Source organism: Furipterus horrens, unplaced genomic scaffold (assembly GCF_987537825.1).
Source record: "Furipterus horrens unplaced genomic scaffold, mFurHor1.1.pri manual_scaffold_1, whole genome shotgun sequence".
In the NCBI taxonomy this organism is placed as follows: domain Eukaryota; kingdom Metazoa; phylum Chordata; class Mammalia; order Chiroptera; family Furipteridae; genus Furipterus; species Furipterus horrens.
In genome coordinates, this window is record NW_028327171.1 from 61,406,232 (window position 1) to 61,423,969 (window position 17,738).

At 39.8% G+C, this 17,738-nt stretch overlaps 1 protein-coding gene across 2 annotated transcripts in view; it reads left to right on the forward strand.

Moving 5' to 3' along the window:
• The first annotated feature begins 947 nt into the window (after positions 1–947).
• RNF13 (ring finger protein 13) overlaps positions 948–17,738 on the forward strand; it is a 139,237-nt gene continuing 122,446 nt past the window's right edge. The window contains exon 1 of one of the 2 annotated variants that reach the window (XM_090275754.1): positions 948–1,155. The gene's annotated coding sequence lies outside the window, so the exon portion shown is untranslated. The remainder of the gene's footprint in view (positions 1,156–17,738) is intronic. The other variant, XM_090275755.1, reaches the window with a different exon arrangement.

The following is a 17,738-nucleotide window of genomic DNA, read 5'->3' on the forward strand; positions in this document are numbered from 1 at the left end:
GCAATATAGGCAGCAAATCCATTGCTACTTTTTTTCTTTCTTTCCCCATTGCCTCTTTTAAGTGGCTAGTTGGCAACTGGTTAATCAGTGTGGATGGTCCAATCTGGTTAATTTAAATTTCAAAGTAGTTTAGTTTAATATTGAAATGTCCTAGACGGTAAATTTTATCAGAAGTGCGGTAGGGGACGAGATTTTTTTTTTGGTTGATCGAAAGGAGGCAAAGGTTTTAAATGTCTAACCTAGGACTTAATCTGACGGTTTGACTTTGCCGAGTCCCGGGTCCGGGAGTGGCCCCTGTACGGTCCAGTACGGTAACTTAAGCGCGACTCCCAGGCAGGCGTAGGACTCGCGTTTAGCCCTCCGGCTGGTCGCACCTCTTAATACCCGGACCCCGGACTGCATCTGTTCCGCTCTCAGGCTGCAGACTGCAGACTGCGTCCTGACAGGATGATACCTCGTCCTCGCCTTAGTGGGTCGGGCGAGTGTGGTGTGGTGCAGTGAAGAGACGCGCTGGCATCAGCGCCAGGCCCTCCCAGGGGCAGCCCGCTAGCACCGCGACCTGCTTTGGCCCACAATCTAGATCGGACCACTGCAGCTGGCCCTGGCCGCTGGATCCGTTCGCCTCCTGACCCCAGGACCTCCATTCCTTGGGGCACAATCCTTTCGGCTAGGTGCTCCCTCCCTCACCAAAAACAGATCCGATTCTTCTGTGGCGCTCTAGAAGTCTGCCCCACCCTGTCCTTTCCTCCAGCGAAGACCGATCACGAGGCCACGAATGGGACTTCGAGAACCGGGCATTTCTGTACGCAGGGCCAAAGCAGGCAGAGACATTGGGCATGGGAGTGGGAAGGAGCCTTAGCAAGCAGCACTGTGGCCCAATAGCTTATTTCTGCCTTCGGGTGCAGGCCAATGAGGCTCTTGAGGTGGGACTTCCGCCTCGCCTCTGTGTTGTCGTACCCACTGGAGTGCTGGCGGCGGGGTTGGTGCGGATATTCAGCCATGGAGTCAGGGTAGGGACTTCTCCCACAGAGGCGCGGCCAGCGAGCTTATTTGAGTGCGGTGTCAGGCTTCCGCGTAAGAGCCTCTGCGGTTCGGAGCGGCGGGGCGGCGGGTCTGGCCTGGAGAACACACCCCCCCTCCTGCTTTTCGCAAAAGGTAAAGAAAAAAAAAGCTCTGCTCCTGGAAGGCCGAGTCCTTCCACACCCACATCGCGTGAGTTTCTATGTATCTAAAGTTGTTGCTTTGTCCGTTTGGCTTCTCACATTCCCCTGGAGAGGTGGGCAGGAGCTTGGGAAGATGTTTGAAGGCTTCTCTTGGTTGAGCACTTGCCGCCAAATCCCCAGGCGAAGTCCGTCAGACTTTAGTTGCGGGGACTCTTTAATCTATGAAAAAAGAAGAGAGCTGTCACCTTTCTTTCTAACCTTCTTCCACTTACTCGTCCCCCTCCCCCACCTCACTGAAAGCTCAGTTCGAAGGTGGGACGTGACTTTGCTAGGGACAGATTCTACGGCCCTGCCCTCTTAAAGTCTGCTGCGCTGCCCAGAAGCTTGAGTTGAGCCGCACAGGTGAAACAACTCTGTACCAGAGAGGGAGTGGGGCACACCAAAGCCAGGGGACTCCAGGGGCACTCACACAACTATGGTGGCAAGCCAGAGTGTTCTCAGCCAGCTTGTGCTGAAGTCCTCTATTTGCTCTAGTTTGGCAATAAGCAAATTTCCAAAACTGACGTTTAGTCCTAAGCTTCAGCTCCGTGGGCAGCCGCTTAGGTCCTTTTATTGCCCCAAACCCGCCTGATTGCTATTTGTCAGTGATGCAGCAGGAACAGCGAAAACGAAGGCATTTCTTTTAACACTGATCTGTTGTTTTTCAAGGAGAACGTCTGCAGTTTGATACAATATAAGTAAGATGGGTGTGCCGCCAGAGAGTCCTAGTAGAGAAACAGATCAATTCAAGATTGAAGTGTTTAATTTACTTAAGGACAATTTTTAATGGATTGAGGAGATGAGTGCCACTTTACAAAAAACGAAACAAGACCAAAAAAAAACAAAAACAAAAACAAAAACAGAAACAAAAAACAACTCTTTTAAACAGGAGGCATGAAGTGTAGAGAAATATCAGAGGACATCCTGATATTAAATATTTATTTCATGAAGCTTTTGTTTGTTTTTAAATAAGTGTGTTTGAAGAGGAAGATGTTAATGTATACCATATTATTGTGGGTTATGTCAAAATGCTGGATCCCAAACTTGGGGGTCAGGCTGGGTTCAGCCTTCAGCTCTGTTATTTACTAATTTGTGACAGTATCTGTAAATAGGGAGGAATTGTAAGAATTAATTGAAATAAAATATATTACATAGTAAAGCCTCAATTTTTTAAAAACGATTGGGTATAGCCCAGTTATTTCCGTTTCTGAAATCACAACTGTTTTATTAATGTATTTTTTATTTCTTCCTTTATTTGAAACCAGCCAACTTGATGTCTCCATGTGTAAAGTAAATCATGGGGATAGAATCTTGGTTTGTGAGGTTTCAGTACTTGAACAGCACTTGAAGGGTTTGGAGTCAATGCTCATCTATCCTTCTTTAAAAGCTCATTTCTCTCAGGCATTTTGTTACTAGGATTCGGCACCTTTGATATTTTTCTGCATCCCAGAGTAACAGATGTATTAGAAGTTTTTAGGCACTAATTTTGGTAAGTAAGGGTAGGACTAAGGGTATGATAGATTTATGTCTTCGAGTTAAATTGGATAGGAAGGCATTTTATATTTTATCGTTATTGCCATAGAGATGTATGAAATAAAATGGCCTTGTCAAATATATGCTTACTTCATGTTGGTGTGACCTAAAAACCGTTGGTGTTTAAATAAAAAGTATGACTTTGGACATTTTAAAGTCTGGGAATTAATGTTTAGTAGAAGGCAAAATTAGTTTGAATCAAAATAGTGTTTTCCACCATTTAACATATTACTACCATATGGCATTGCACATATGGTAGTTTCACATGACAAAAAGGGAAGAAAGTTGGTAAGCTTTGTAGTTTTCTTAAAAGAGGAAACAACAGAAAAGTGAATTTCTTTTTAATACAGAATGGTGGTTAATCATTGTCTAAAAATTTATGTATTGTGCAAATATTTATTGAGCATATATAAAAATACACAGTATTAAGCTTTTGCATTATGCGAAAGTTGATTTGGGAACAATGAGGACATAGTATTGTCAGAGTTTACATATCATAGCATCTAAATAACATCAACAATAATAATAGCTAACATGGCCAAATTCAATTCTAAACACTTTATATTGTCTCATGTAATTCTCACTATTATCAATGTGATAGTATCATTGTCCCCTTTTTTTATGCATGGGGAATGAAGGCATCACAAATACATAACTTGCTTAGTTCAGACAGGTTGCTAGTGAAATTTTCACCTAGGTATTCTAGGTGTCATATTTTATTAAAAATACAGAACACCAAGTGATTATTTTAGATTCTTGCTGGTTTGGATGACTTGGGTAAACTCCTTTGGACCTCAGTTTCTTCAGCTCCTTCCTCAAAGGAAAAAAAAAGTAGTATTAAGCCATTATGTTTTTGTGGGGATTAGGATAATTTGTAAAAGCACTAGACAGAATATGTGTTCAATAAATGATATGCCTCAGCTGTTTTCCTTTCATTGACGATGTGACCATTCAAAAAAATTGTTAGTTGGCGGGGGCTGGGAGAAGAAAACTAATTCCACATAAGGACACTGCCCAAGCAAAGGTGCAGAAGTAGGAAAGCAGAAAACATTTGCCAAAGTTGTATGTTTAAGGAACAGGCTGGTGAGGATACCCGGATACAGATTATGAAGATCCTTAAATGGCAGGATAAGGATTCTGTACAAGATTCTTAGTTGAAAAGAACCCCTCTTTATGGATATTAAACTTTTAAAAAATTTTGTTCATTAATTTTTAGAGAGGAGAAGGGAGGGAGAAAGGGAGAGAAACATCAATGTGTGGTTGCCACTTGTGCACCCCCAACTGGAGACCTGGCCTGAAACTCAGGCGTGTGCCCTGACTGGTAATTGAACCTGCGACCGTTTTGTTCGCAAGCTGGCACTCAACCCACTGAGCCACACCAGCCAGGGCTGTATATTAATCTTTAACAGAAGTCCACGGAATTTAACTACCATAGTAGTTGAGTCAATAAGTGATGACAGTGGGATTGTAGTGAAGGGTATAGAGATCTGAGAAATGTTGACATTGATATTGGGAACTGACATAAGTATGAGTCTTAAGACAAATTTTTGGGAGGTTAGTCATGCAATTAACAAAAATAATGATCTTATGAAGAATAGGTTTTGGTGGAAAGGGATTTAAGAGAAGACTTTATGATAGGGATTTTAGTTTTGGAGCTTAGGAGTTGTTCAGGCATTTGGAAATATAAAATGGGTCCTAGGAGCTTTGTGTATTCCATAAAAAGGGAAGAGACAAATTGCTCACATTGTGAGGAAATGGTCTAAAGCAATCATTCGCCTGTGGGTCAGAGATTTACAGGAGTGATGTGACTACCGAAGGTCCTCAGAAATGTAAATGCAAATTTCTCACTTGATAGAGATGCTTGCACTATTTTTCCCTATGAAATGTTTTGTGTCCTGGGAGGATAAGAGGGAAGGTAGTGTGGGGAGGTAAAATTTTGGAAACTTAGCAAGACTCTCATTGATTATTTCAAAAAGAGCCAATAAATTGGAGGCTCACTAAGAACTGGAAAAGATGCTGTGATTTTTATATAGTGCCAGGCATTTATACACAGTTTTTAGTTGTAACATCTCCAGATTTGTTATTTTTGTTATCCCCTCTTTGTTACCCTTAATCGATTAATAGCAAAACCTTTAAAATCAGAGAGCCTATGTGCTTATTATGGAGATGGCAACAAGAGGGGACCCAGAAGGATTGTATTCTGCTTATAGCTGAGATTGTGAAAGAAGAACCCGAAAGGATGAGAAGGCTACATGGTGTGGTGGGAAGAATAGAACTGTTCTAGATACTCAGAGTACATTAGTGAACCAGAGACAAAATCCTTGACCTCATGGAGCTTATCTTCTAGTGAGAGAAATAAAGGTATTTTTTAATAATGGAAAGTAATTAGATTTCTCTTGTACTATATATTTATAAAAGCACTATTTTAATAGTAACAATACTGTACCAGATTGTACCTAATTTTGTAAAGCACTTTGAAGGCAGAAACAATGTAATTCTTACTCATGTGTGTCTCCCCATTTCCCTTTCTTTCCAGTAGAATGTCTTAGATGTATTTAATAATTAGCAAATGAAGATACTAATTAAATGTTTATGATGGGGAGAAGGAGGTTGTGTTAAGGTGGGGGGGCAGTTCTTAAATCAGTAAAATGTAGCAAGTGTTAAGGACCCATATACTCAGTAGATTGAAGGTAGGGAAAAAGAAAAGGGTGCTATGAATTGCATTACCTCGCTTGCCTATGAGATTGAAATAGAAATAAGGTTATATTGTAATTGAAAATATCAACATTAAGGATGACTTTGCATAAATAACTTGACCTCTCAGTTCATTTCCTTATTTGTAAAATGAGTAGTTGTGATTTTCTTTCCTTTTTTTAAGTATATGTAGTTGTAATTTTCTAGTTAACAAAATCTGCTTTTAAGATTTCTTGCAAAATCTCTATTGCAGTAAAGTTTCACTTTATAATGTAGATAAAATTGAACTGATTATGAGCTTTCATTGAATAATGGGAACTAAATTTATATTCTGATTAATAAACCAGATGTTTAAAAAATGCCTACAAAATTAATGTGATCTATTTGATATTATTTACTAGGAAGACCACATTGTATTTAAAAATAAAAAAAGCAAAGTGTAACCTAATATATAGTTTTCTCTTTTTGCCGTTGTATAGGAAAAATAAACTGTAATATTTTACATGCTAATAATGGATCTTAATAGTTACTCATACTTTCATAGTTTAATTTTACAACAGCCTTTGATTATTGTGCTAGGTGCTGAGTATACCAAATGGCAGAGGTTTAGTCCCTAACTTCGAGGAGTTTAAAGAATAATGGAAGTGATGAAAAATTAAATCAGTTTAAATTGGCACATGATGAGCGGCTGAGTGAAGAAAAAGTTTAATATGGTTAGAGAAGAAAGACTAAGAAGGAATAGCAAGGGGTAAAGCTAGAGTCACAGGCAAGAGTCAGTTTATGAAAAACTTTGTGCTAAAATCACAATTTAGTTTTGAGCTTTATTCTGAAAGTTATGTAATCTGTTAAGGGATTTTATGCAGAGAGAAACATGATCAGGTATGAGGAAGATGTTAATGTTTTTCTAGTTATTTCAGTGGTGTAGTCCTACTTGAGGAAATCATTCTTTTAACTCTGAAATAAAGTTTGAGAACTGTCAATTTTGTGGTTTTAGAGTATGAGTAACCATGAAAAATTAAGACATTAAAACACTTAAGTATTTTGTTCATCGACACAATAATGTAAATTGAAAAGATAGCTGAAATGTTGGGGTAGTCTCATTGAAATAAGAGAGCTGCTTCTGGTCAGCTATAGGAATTTGATTTATAATCATTTTTAAGGTGCTTGAAACTTGTTGAAGTTTAATTGATTGAATGTGACTCTAGTTCAAGCTCACTTTCTAATGATTGAGCTATCCAGTTAAACTTCATAGAGGGAGTTTCCAGGGGGAAATAGTCACACCTGGTGAGAGGCGAATATTTCTAAATCAAGCCATGAAAGAGGATAGGAGTTGAATTTCTGTTTTGCTTAGATATAAGACTCAAATGTTGCCCTCGCTGGGTGGCTTAGTTGGCTGGAACGTTGTCCTGTACATCAAAATGTTGTGGGTTTGATCCCAGGTCAGGGAAGATACCTAAATTGCAGGTTTGATCTCCAGTTGTGGTGGTGCGGGAGGCAACTGATCACAACTGATAGAGGTGATGTTTCTCTCTCTTTCTCCCTCCTTCCCTCCTTCCTGTCTCTCTAAAATCAGTAAATATATATTCTCTGGTGAGGGTTAAAAAAAACTTAAATGTTGAAGATTGCTTTATTTGTCTAATTACTGTGCTTGTAATTCATGTGTTGGACCTTCAAAAAGGAAGAACTGTGCTTGTAACTTAAACATTTGTCCAACGTGTATTATAAACTCTAATTGCTTTAAAGATTTTTTGAGGTGAAATTCATGTAACATAAAATTAACAACTTTAAAGTTAACAATTGAGTGGCATTTAGTTCACTCACACTGTTATACAACCACCACTTCTATCTAGTTTCATAAAATTTTTATCACTCCAAAATAAAACCCTATTACCCATTAAGCAGTTACTCTCTATTCCCTGCTGACCCCAGCCCCGACCACCACCAGCCTGTTTTCTAGTTCTATGAATACCCTAGGTATCTCATATTTATTCTGGAAATCTCATATAAATGGAGTCATACAATATGTGACCTTTATTTGCTGCTTCCACTTAGCATACTGTTTTTGAGGTTATTCCATATTGTTGCAAGTCACATTGTTGTATATTAGCACTTCTTTCCTTTTTACAGCTAAGCCATTTTGTTGTATAGTATATACCACACTTTAGCCACTCATCTGTTGAAGGACATTTGAATTCTTTCTACCCTTTGGCCATTGTAAATATTGTTGCTGTGAACATTCATGTACAACAATTTGCTTGCATGCCTATTTTTTTGGGGTGGTGGTGGTGGTGGTATATACCAGGAGTTCAATTGCTTAATTATATGGTAATCCTTTGGCTTTTTGAGGACTCACCAAACTCTCTTCCATAGTGCCTGAATTATCTTACATTCCCACCGGCAATGGTCAAGATTCCAGTTTCTTTACATTGTTGTCACCAACACTTGTGCTTTTCTGTTTTTTGAAAATTTAATATCGCTCTCATTGTGGGTATGCAGTAGTGTCTCACAGTGGCTTTAATTTGCATTTCACTAATGACATCGAGCATCTTTTTGTGTTTTATTTATTTGTTTTTATTTATTTATTTATTTTTAGAGAGAGGGGAAAGGAGAAAGAGAGGGAGAGAAACAGCACTGTGTGGTTGTCTCTCACTTGCGCCCCCAACTGGGGACTTGATGTGCAACCTAGGCATGTGCCCTGACTGGGAATCGATCCAGCAACACTTGATTCGCAGGCCGATGCTCAATCCACTGAGCCACAGCAGCCAGGGCTGTTTTTGTGTTTTTGTTGGCCATTTGTATATCTTTGGAGGAGTATTTATTCAAGTTCTTTGACAATTTTTAAAAAAGACTTTATTTACTTATTTTTAGAGAGAGGAAAAGGGAGGGGGAAAGAGGAGGAGAGAAACATCAATGTGAGAGAGAAACATCTATAGATTGCCTCTCATATGTGCCCTGACTGAGGACTGAGCCAACCACCCAGGCATGTGCCCTGACTGGGAATCGAACTGGCGACCTTTTGCTTTGCAGGATGATGTCTAGCCAGGTGAGCCACAAAAGGCAGAGCTGACCATTTATAAATTGGGTTGTTAATGCCCTTTGATGCTTGAAAGTTTTAAATTTTAATGAAGCCTAGTTTATTTTTGTTGCTCATGCTTGTGGTATCACATAGCTAAGAATCCATTGCTGAATCCAAGGTCATGAAGATTTATCTGTGTTGTCTTGTAAGAGTTTTTTTTTTTTTTTTTTTAAATCAATTTAGCTCCTATATTTAGGTGATTGAATCATTCTGAGTTAATTTTTATATATAGTATAAGTTAGGGGTACAACTTCATTGTTTTGCATGTGACTATCCAGTTGTTCCAGTACCACTTTTTAAAGAGCTATTTCCTGTGTGAATGGTTTTGGCATCTTTGTTGAAATAAATTGGCCATAGATATATAGGTTTATTTTTGGACTCCCAATTCTATTCCTTTGGTCTATTTGTCTATCCTGTGCCCATAACACTATAGCTGGTTTGATGGAGATGAAGTCTTGGTTTTTGCTTGTCTGGGGATCTCTCTGTCTTTCAATACTAAATAATAACCTTGCTGGGAAAATTATTTTAGGTTGTAGGTTACTTTCTGTCATCATTTTAAAGATGTCCTGCCATTTCATTCTGACCTATAAAGTTGCTGCTGAAAAGTTAGCTCATAGTCTTACGGGGTTTTCCTCTTGCTTCCTTTAAGATTGTTTCTTCTCTTCTCTTCTTTTTTTTTAAAGATTTTATTTATTTATTTTTAGAAAGAAGGGAAAGGAGGGAGAAAGAGTAGGAGAGACATATCAATGTGTGGTTGCCTCTTGAACACCCCAAACTCGGGACTTGGCCTGCAATCCAGGCATGTGCCCTGACTGGGTATTGAACCAGTGACTCTTTGGTTTGTAGTCTCGCACTCAGTCCAGTGTGCCTCACCAGCCAGGCAGATTGTTTCTTTAACTTTTGGCACTTTAGTTATAATATGTCCTGGTGTGAGTCTCTTTGGGTTCAGGTTGTTTGGAACTCTTGCTTCTTGGACCAGGATGTCTGTCCTTTCCCAAGTTAGGAAGGTTTTCAGCCATTATTTCTTTAAATAAAATTTCTGTTCCTTCTCTTTCTTTTCCATCTGGGACCCCTATAATGCAAATGTTTGTGTGCTTGATGTTATCTCAGAGGTCCCTTAAACAATTCTCTTTAAAAAAAAAATTATTATTTTTTTTCTGTTCCGTTTGATATCCAGTAGTTGATCTTCGAGGTTGCTGATTTGTTCTTTGGTCTTGGCTAATCTGATGATGATTCCTTCTAATGTATTTTTCATTTGCAGTAATTGTATTATTCAGCTCTGCTTGTTTTTTTTTAAATACTTTGTTGAGGGACTTCTGGTCAAGATGGAGGTGTAGGCGGACACACCTTGCCTCCTTCCACAACCATTAGAAGGATTATATCTACCTCAAAACTAAAAACAACCAGAACTATCAGAAAGTAGAACTGCATGGAAGTCCAACAAACAAAGCTATAAAGAAATAATACTCATCCAGACAGGTAGGGGCAGAGCCAGGGCAGAGAGAACATGGTGTGGTGGTGGTGGCAGGAGTGGCAGTGGCAGCAAGGCAATGGCTGTGGTTGGCCAGCAGAAAGAGCAGTCACACATTATAAAAGTTGCGAGGGACACCTGGGGAGTGATCCTAGCCCCAGACCAGACTGCACAGCTCATGGTTCCAGCGCAAGGGAAAATAAAGACTCATTGCTTCTGACTGTGAAAACCAGTGGGGATTGGGGCGGAGGAAGAAATTGCCAGTCTCTCAGCAGAGTTCGTTTGTTTAGAGGGCCCCCATGGTCCTAGAATGTCCACAAACCCATGCACTCTGGGAACCACAGCCAAGGCAATAGCTAGAGGGGCGCCATTCACATATAGGGAGTGGGAAAAGTGTCTGGAAAAGAGGTTAGTGCTGAGCAAGTGGCATTGTTTCCTCTCTGATCCCTCTGTCACATATAGTGCCACAACGTGGTAAATTGGGTCATCCCTCACTGATGAATACCTAAGGCTTCGCCCCTTACAACATTAACAGGTGCGACATCTGTACCTAAGACGGAGGCAAACACAGGAGGCTGTCAAGCTGAGGAGACAGAAGTATGGTGCAAAAGAGGGAGCAGATCAAGATTCTAGTGGGAGAACTAAGTGACGAGAAGATAACCAACCTAACAGATGCAGAGTTCAAAACACTAGTGATAATGATGCTCACAGACTTGACAGACATGCTTGAGAACAGCAAATGTGTAAAGGAAGAAGTGAGGGCTATGCTAAGTGAAACGAAGGAAAATACACACAAAACCAAGGGAAGGAAAGCAGGTTCAAATCAACAATTTGGAACATAAGGAAGAAATAAACAGTCAACCAGTACAGAATGAAAAAATAAGAATTGAAAGAAGATGAGGATAGGCTTAGGAAGCTCTGGGAAAACTTTAAATGTACCAACATCCGAGTCATAGGGGTGCCAGAAGGAGAAGAGGAACAGCAAGAAATTGAAAACTTGTATGAAAAAATCATGAAGGAAAACCTCCCTAATTTGGCGAAGGAAATGGACATACAAGTCCAGGAAGCACAGAGTCCCAAACAAGCTAGACCCAAAGAGGACCACACCAAGACACATCATAATTAAAATGTTAAAATGTCAAAGGTTAAAGATAAAGAGAGAATCTTAAAAGCAGCAAGAGTAAAGAAGAAAGTTACAAAGAGGTTCCTATAAGATTGTCAGCTGATTTCTCAATAGAAACATTGCAGGCAAGAAGGGACTGGCAAGGAGTAAGTATTCAAAGTGATGAAAAGCCAGTGCCTACAACCAAAATTACTTTAACCAGCAAAGCTATCATTTAGAATGGAAGGGCAGATGAACTGCTTCCCAGACAAGGTAAAGCTAAAGGAGTTCATCATCACCAAGCCATTATTATATGAAATGTTAAAGGCACTTATTTAAGAAAAAGAAGATTAACACTATGAACATTAAAATGGCAACAAACTCACAACTATCAACAGAATCTAAAAAGTAAAAACAAAAACAAACTAAGCAAACAACCAGAATAGGAACAGAATCATAGGTATGGGGATTATTTGGAGGGTTATCAGCTGGGAGGAGAAAGCAGGATAAAGGCGGAAATGGTACAGGAGTTAAGAAGCATAATTGGTAGGAACGAAATAGATAGGGGGATGTTAATAATATTATAGGAAAGGGTGAAGCCAAAGAACTTACATGCATGACCCATGGACATGAACTAAAAGGGGTGGGATTGGTGGAGTGAAGGGGCATATTGGGTGGAGGGGAGCAAAGGGAAAAGAAATTGGGACAACTGTAACAGTATAATCAATAAAATAAAAATACTTTGTTGAAGTTCTCCCTAAGTTTCTGTTTCACGCTCATGTTTGGTGAGCATCTTATGACTGTTTCTTTGACTTCTTTATCAGGCAAATTACTTATCTCCATTTCCTTAGGCATTTTCTTTTTTTCTGAGCATTTTTCTTGTTCTTTCATTTGAGAAATATTCTGTGTTTTCATTTGGTTTGACTTTCTATGGGTATTTATTTGAATTGGACAAAATAGATCTTTCTCTTTCAGTCTGGAGAAAGTGGTCTTGTGTAGAAGTGGCTTCTGTATAGGCTGTGTGCGCTGGGTGGTATTGGCAGGCCAGTTGGAGCTGAGCAGATGCCTATGGTGTCTGGGGTGCTGGCCTGCTGAGCTGGAGTAGCTTTGAATGGGGAGGCCAGGGGCATGTAGTATTGCCCTGTTGATCCTGTTTGCTCCCTTTGTTTGGAACTGATGGGCTTCGTGGATGTTTTTGAGAATGCCCTGTGAAGACCTTGCAGGTAGGCCAGGGCACCTGGATAAAGTCTCCCCGTCCCCCATCCTGTGGAGGTTGGGGGAAGGTATATGTAATAGCTCTGACCAGCATCTTCGACCCTAGATAATTCCCATGGTTCTTGGAGAGCCCTTGTGACTCCCCAGCCTTCTTTATAGGATCTCTCTCTTGTTTGTTTTACAGTGAGTAGTCTTGTGTAGAAGCAGCCTCTGTGCAGGCTGTGTGCTGGGCAGTTTTGGCAGGTCAGTTGGAGCCTGGCAGTTGCTTATGGCATCTGGGGCACTGGCTTGCTGGGCTGGAGTGCTGTGGGCAGGGAAGCCAGGTGCTTATGGTAAAGCCCTGATGATTCTTTTTGCTCCCTTTATTTCTAGTGCCTAGGGCAGTGTGGCTTTAAGCAGGGCATAGCACTCTAATAGAGCTTCTGCTTGCTCTATGGAACTGGAGGGAGATGTAAACTGGTGCTCAATGTCACTTCCAGTCTGGAAAGTTGCTGCACCTCATGGAAAGCTCCTGCAGTTTCCTAGTCTTCTCTGTTGGTTCTCTTTCTCTCCTCTTTGTTGGGAAACAGATCATGTATATTGCAGTTTTGTCACAGGAGTGATTGTTCTCTATGTATATATTTCTATTTCAGTTTGCTCAGTGGTGGGGGCAGTTCCACATCCTCCTAAGTTGTCAACGTCTTGGATCTCCTTTCACATCTTTGATTAAATTGATGCCTGGATATTTTATTTTGGATATCTTTATAAATGAAAAAAAAATTTTAAGCCCTCACCCAAGGATATATTTATAGATTTTTAGAGAGAGAGGCTGGGGAGAGTGAGAGAGAGACAGATAGAGACAGAGAAGAGAAACATGGATATGAGAGAAACATTGATTGGTTGCCTCCTGTATTGGCCATGCCAGTACCAAACCCGCAACCTCAATATGTGCCCTAACCAGGGATCGAACCCACAATCTTTTGGTGTATGGGATGATGCTCCAGCCAACTGAACCAGGGCATAAAGTTGTTTTATTTTATTTTTTTTTAAGTTCTGGATTGTTCATTGCTGGTGTATAGAAACATAAGTAGTTTTTGCATGTAACATTGATTTTAACAGTCATTTATTTTCTTTTTTACATATATAAGCTGGATTATATAGGTTAATAAGAAAGTGGAGCACTAAAGGATTTTGATCTCTGATGTATAGTTATCCTGAATATAAACAGTATGCAGTATCCTTACAGCATGTAGTTGAATGATTACTTAATTAAATTATTGCATTCCTGGTGTCACGTTACATATACTTGGCCATTATTATAGAAGAGAGAACGTTTCATTTCATATTCTTTAGGCTGGAGAAAGGTTTGAATATAGTAATTTATTTAAAAATTATTATAATTACCCTGGCTGATGTGGCTTAGGAGCTTGGAGTATTGTCCTGTAACTGAAAGATTGTGGGTTCAATCCCATTCTGGGTGCATAGGATTCCTAGTCTGGGCACATTCCAGAGGCAACCAGTCGATGTTTCTCTCTCACATTCTCTTTTGAAAAGCCATGAAAAAATGTCCTCAGGTAAGGATAAAATTTTTTTTTTAAATAAATAAAAATTATTATTTGTGACTTAAGTTCTGATAGAAAAAGCCTTAGGCACAAACCATATTTATTACCAAATCTTGTTTAAAGGTCCATGAATAATAAAAATAAGATTGGAGTGGAAGCTTATGTGAATATATAAGTTGTTATTAATATACTTTAGTTACCAAACAAAAAGGGGGGTTTGTATGCCCTCCATTAACTCACGAGACAGTTACTGGTAAAAAAAGGAAAGAGGTATTTTCAGGTGCTATGTGATCTGGGAGAATGGTGGACTCCCCAACTCAAAGCCCATCCCCTCTTCAAAGTCAAGACCAAGTCCAAACATTCTCAGCAAGAACAAAGCAAAAGCCAGCACCCAAAGCTCCTGTCCCTTTTTAAAGTACTGTTCTTTGGGCCTGCAGACAGCTTCTAAGCGGTTATCCAGGTAGCTTAGCTTGTTTCTGGTTGCTGCTCAATTCAGGCTCCCTCCTGGAGGCCATGGGCCATGCGGCTTCTAAGGCCACAAGGTTGTGTCCTCCCAGGCTGGAGAGCTTGCAAACACATGGTTCATGCATCACCAGGGCGTGAGAGAGTGAGAGAGGCTCCCTGCTAGAAGTCATGGGTCATGCAGCTAAGGCTGCAAGTTAGTGCACCATGAATGCACTAATGAACGCATCACCAGGTTGGGGTGGGGGTGGGGGGTTAGAGAGAGAGAGAGAGAAAAGAGAAGAGAAAGAGAGAAAGAGAGAGAGGAGACAGAGGAGAGAGAAAGAGGATCCCTCCTGGAGGCCATGGGCCCCGTGGCCTTAGTAGCCATGTGGCCATTTGAGAGAATAGGCCAGTCTACCATCTGAGTATAGGTCACAAGCCAGAGAGCCATGTCAAAATAGAGAGCCTTCTTTGTTCCACTGGGTTTATATTAGCTTGAGTGTGGGATGGACCAGGTGATTTCTCAAAGTGACCAATCAACTTCCCAAGCTTTCACATTCTTCCGATGGGTCCATGTCCCAATCTCTTCTTTCCCTAAGCTAGACTGACAGGCTTCCTTGGTCCAGCACCGCCCCTTGTGCCATTTTGATTTCTATGGTAAATATGCCTGCTTTCTTGTGATCCCATCCCCAATCTGGTACTGGAGTGGGGAGAAGGGGGAAGGGTTTTTTGCCAGTTCAGTGTAAGAACCTCCTGTTGCTGCTCTCCTGGCAGGTGAGGGACACTCATCTGACTCCACATGTCCCGAGGCTGCCTGGCTTCCCTGCCCTTGGGCCCTTGGGCTGCAAGTCTATTTGGTGGCTTCTGCATCTCCTGGCAAATGTTCTGTTGCAGCTGGGCCCAACCACCAGTGGGTGGAGGCAGTGCCGTATCGCTCCCAGTATCCACCAGGGTTCCCACAGTTTCTGGGCCAGGCAGTCGGGCAGACGAGATGCCAGGCAGCAGGATGGTGCTCAGCAGTGATCAGCCAAGCCTTGGCCTCTGAGACAGTGGTCCTGCCTGCAGAGGGGCATTCCCTCTTCCTTGGAGCTTGGCACAGTTTGCTGAGTATTAGGCACCTTGGCTCACTGAGAAGGTGCAGGACCAGGGTACAAGCTTGTTCACCTGCAACAGTTTTCCTTGAAAGAAGTTTTTAAATATTAAAAATTTTATTATGAATAGCCCTGGCTGGTGTGGCTCAGTGGATTGAGTGCCAGCCTGCGAACAGAAGGGTTGCTGGTTTGCTTCCCAGTCAGAGCACATGCTTGGGTCACGGGCCAGGTCTCCAATTGGGGGTGTGCGAGAGGCAACCACATATCAATGTTTCTTTCCCCCTCTCTCTCCCTTTCCCTCTCTCTAAAAATGAATAAATAAATGAAATCTTTGAAAAAAATTTGTTATGAATAGAAGTGAATAATTTCAACCTTACAGGTTATTAAAGAAGCGAAAATTTATGCAATAATTGAATGGTCTAGAATGACTGGCATTTCACGAAACAGACCTGTGTTTGAATCTTGGCTCCACTATGTAAGAGGTGTCATTGGTCAAGTTAGTTAAGAAGTAAAAGTGACAGGGATGCAAAGTTCAGGATTGAGAATATAGTAAAAAATATTGTAATAACTGTGTATGGAGCAGGTGGTACTAGACTTACTTGGGGGTGGTCACTTCATATAACTTACAAATACCTCACTACTATGCTGTATACCTGAAACTAATACAATATTGAATGCTACCTGTAACTTATACATTATTAATAAAAAAACGAGTGAAGACTTACCATGTGCTTAGTATATACTAAGCACTGTTTCAAGCACTTTATGTTACTCATCTAAGTCTTAATTTCCAATTTTTATGGAAAGGTAGTGGAACCTACCTCTGTTGATAGAGTTGTTTGTGAATGTTAAAAGAAATAATGCATGTTAAATACTCAGATGTGTAGGGTTAGCCAAAAAGTCAGTATGTATTTTTTTTTGTAAAATAAGACACTTTTTTTTCCCACCAATAACTACTGATATGGATATTTTGAGTATGTCGGCTCTCTTCCATGTGGTATAATGTTGACTATTCTCAATTAATGTCTTGATTTGATCTCAATCAACTTAAACTGGTCTACCCGACTGTGGAGTATCTATCGTTCAGTGAGAAATCTCCAGCACATAACTTCACAAACCACTTTTGACATGTTAAGTCAGGAACAGCACCTTCTGCATACACCGAACAGATTATTTTGTTTGTGTTTTAGTTGTGTTTTTACCTTTGTTGAATAATAAAGCATAATATGCCAAAAATATTGTGTATTTTCTTCCAACTTCAATATTATTAATCAATTTTGATGTTTTTTAAATGCACACTGATATGACAGCTGTCACAATACAATCTTAACAAAGTAGTTTTGAATGAAGCTAAAGACAACTAAGCAGTACTTGAGCCATCTTACAGAAAAAAAAACAAACTTTTTGGCTCACCCAATAGTAAGCATTTAAGGAAAATTAGCAATTTTTATCATTTATAACTTCACCTAACACCAGCAAAGATAAAAAAAGATCATCAGTGCAATTAAATGCCCAATTACCTGGAAATATAAATAGGAACATTCTTTCTAAAAAGCAAGTTGAAAATATGTATAAAGTTTTAAAATGTTACTTTGGCACAGTGATTCTACATGGAGGGATTGATCCTAAGAAAATAACCAGAAACGTGGAAAGAGATTTACATTTATTCAAAATTATTTGTGATCTATCATAGAATTTGTAGTTGGGTTCACTTTAATATTGAACAGTAGAGGAATAGTTAGACAAAGCAATGATTTAGCCATATAATGTAACATTAGCTATTAACATAATGGTTATGAAGAGTTTTAATAACAACGGAAAGTGATACAACTTTAAGTAACAAAGCATACAAATCATAGTACATTATGGTACAAATGATATAAAATAAGCATGGAAAAAAAAGACTGTGCTTGTGGTTGAATCAGAAGAACCATTGTGAATGATATGAATGATACAGAACAAGGGATTGAACTTTAAGAAATTCTGGCAGCTGGTTAAGAAGTATATTACAAGGCTGCTGTTGCCTTTGTGCCTCCTATGTTGGGTGAGGTGGGCCATTATGGGTCGGCTGGGTTGCAGTGAGGAAGGATAGTTGAAAGTGAGGTTGGGAGAGGAAGGATATGTTAGAACCTGTGAGAAAAGCTATAACACATGAGGGCAAATGTTATCTGTGAATGTTAACATTATGGCTAATTAATATTATCTCTTAATTTCCAGTGAATATTATTTTTAGTCTTAGAAAAATATAAATATTTTATTAGATACCAGTGTAATGAATAACATGAAGATTAGAGGCTCATTACAATGGTATTAGCTTAAGTCAGTAAATGATAGAACCAGGGTTAGAACTTTGATTTCAAATATTACAG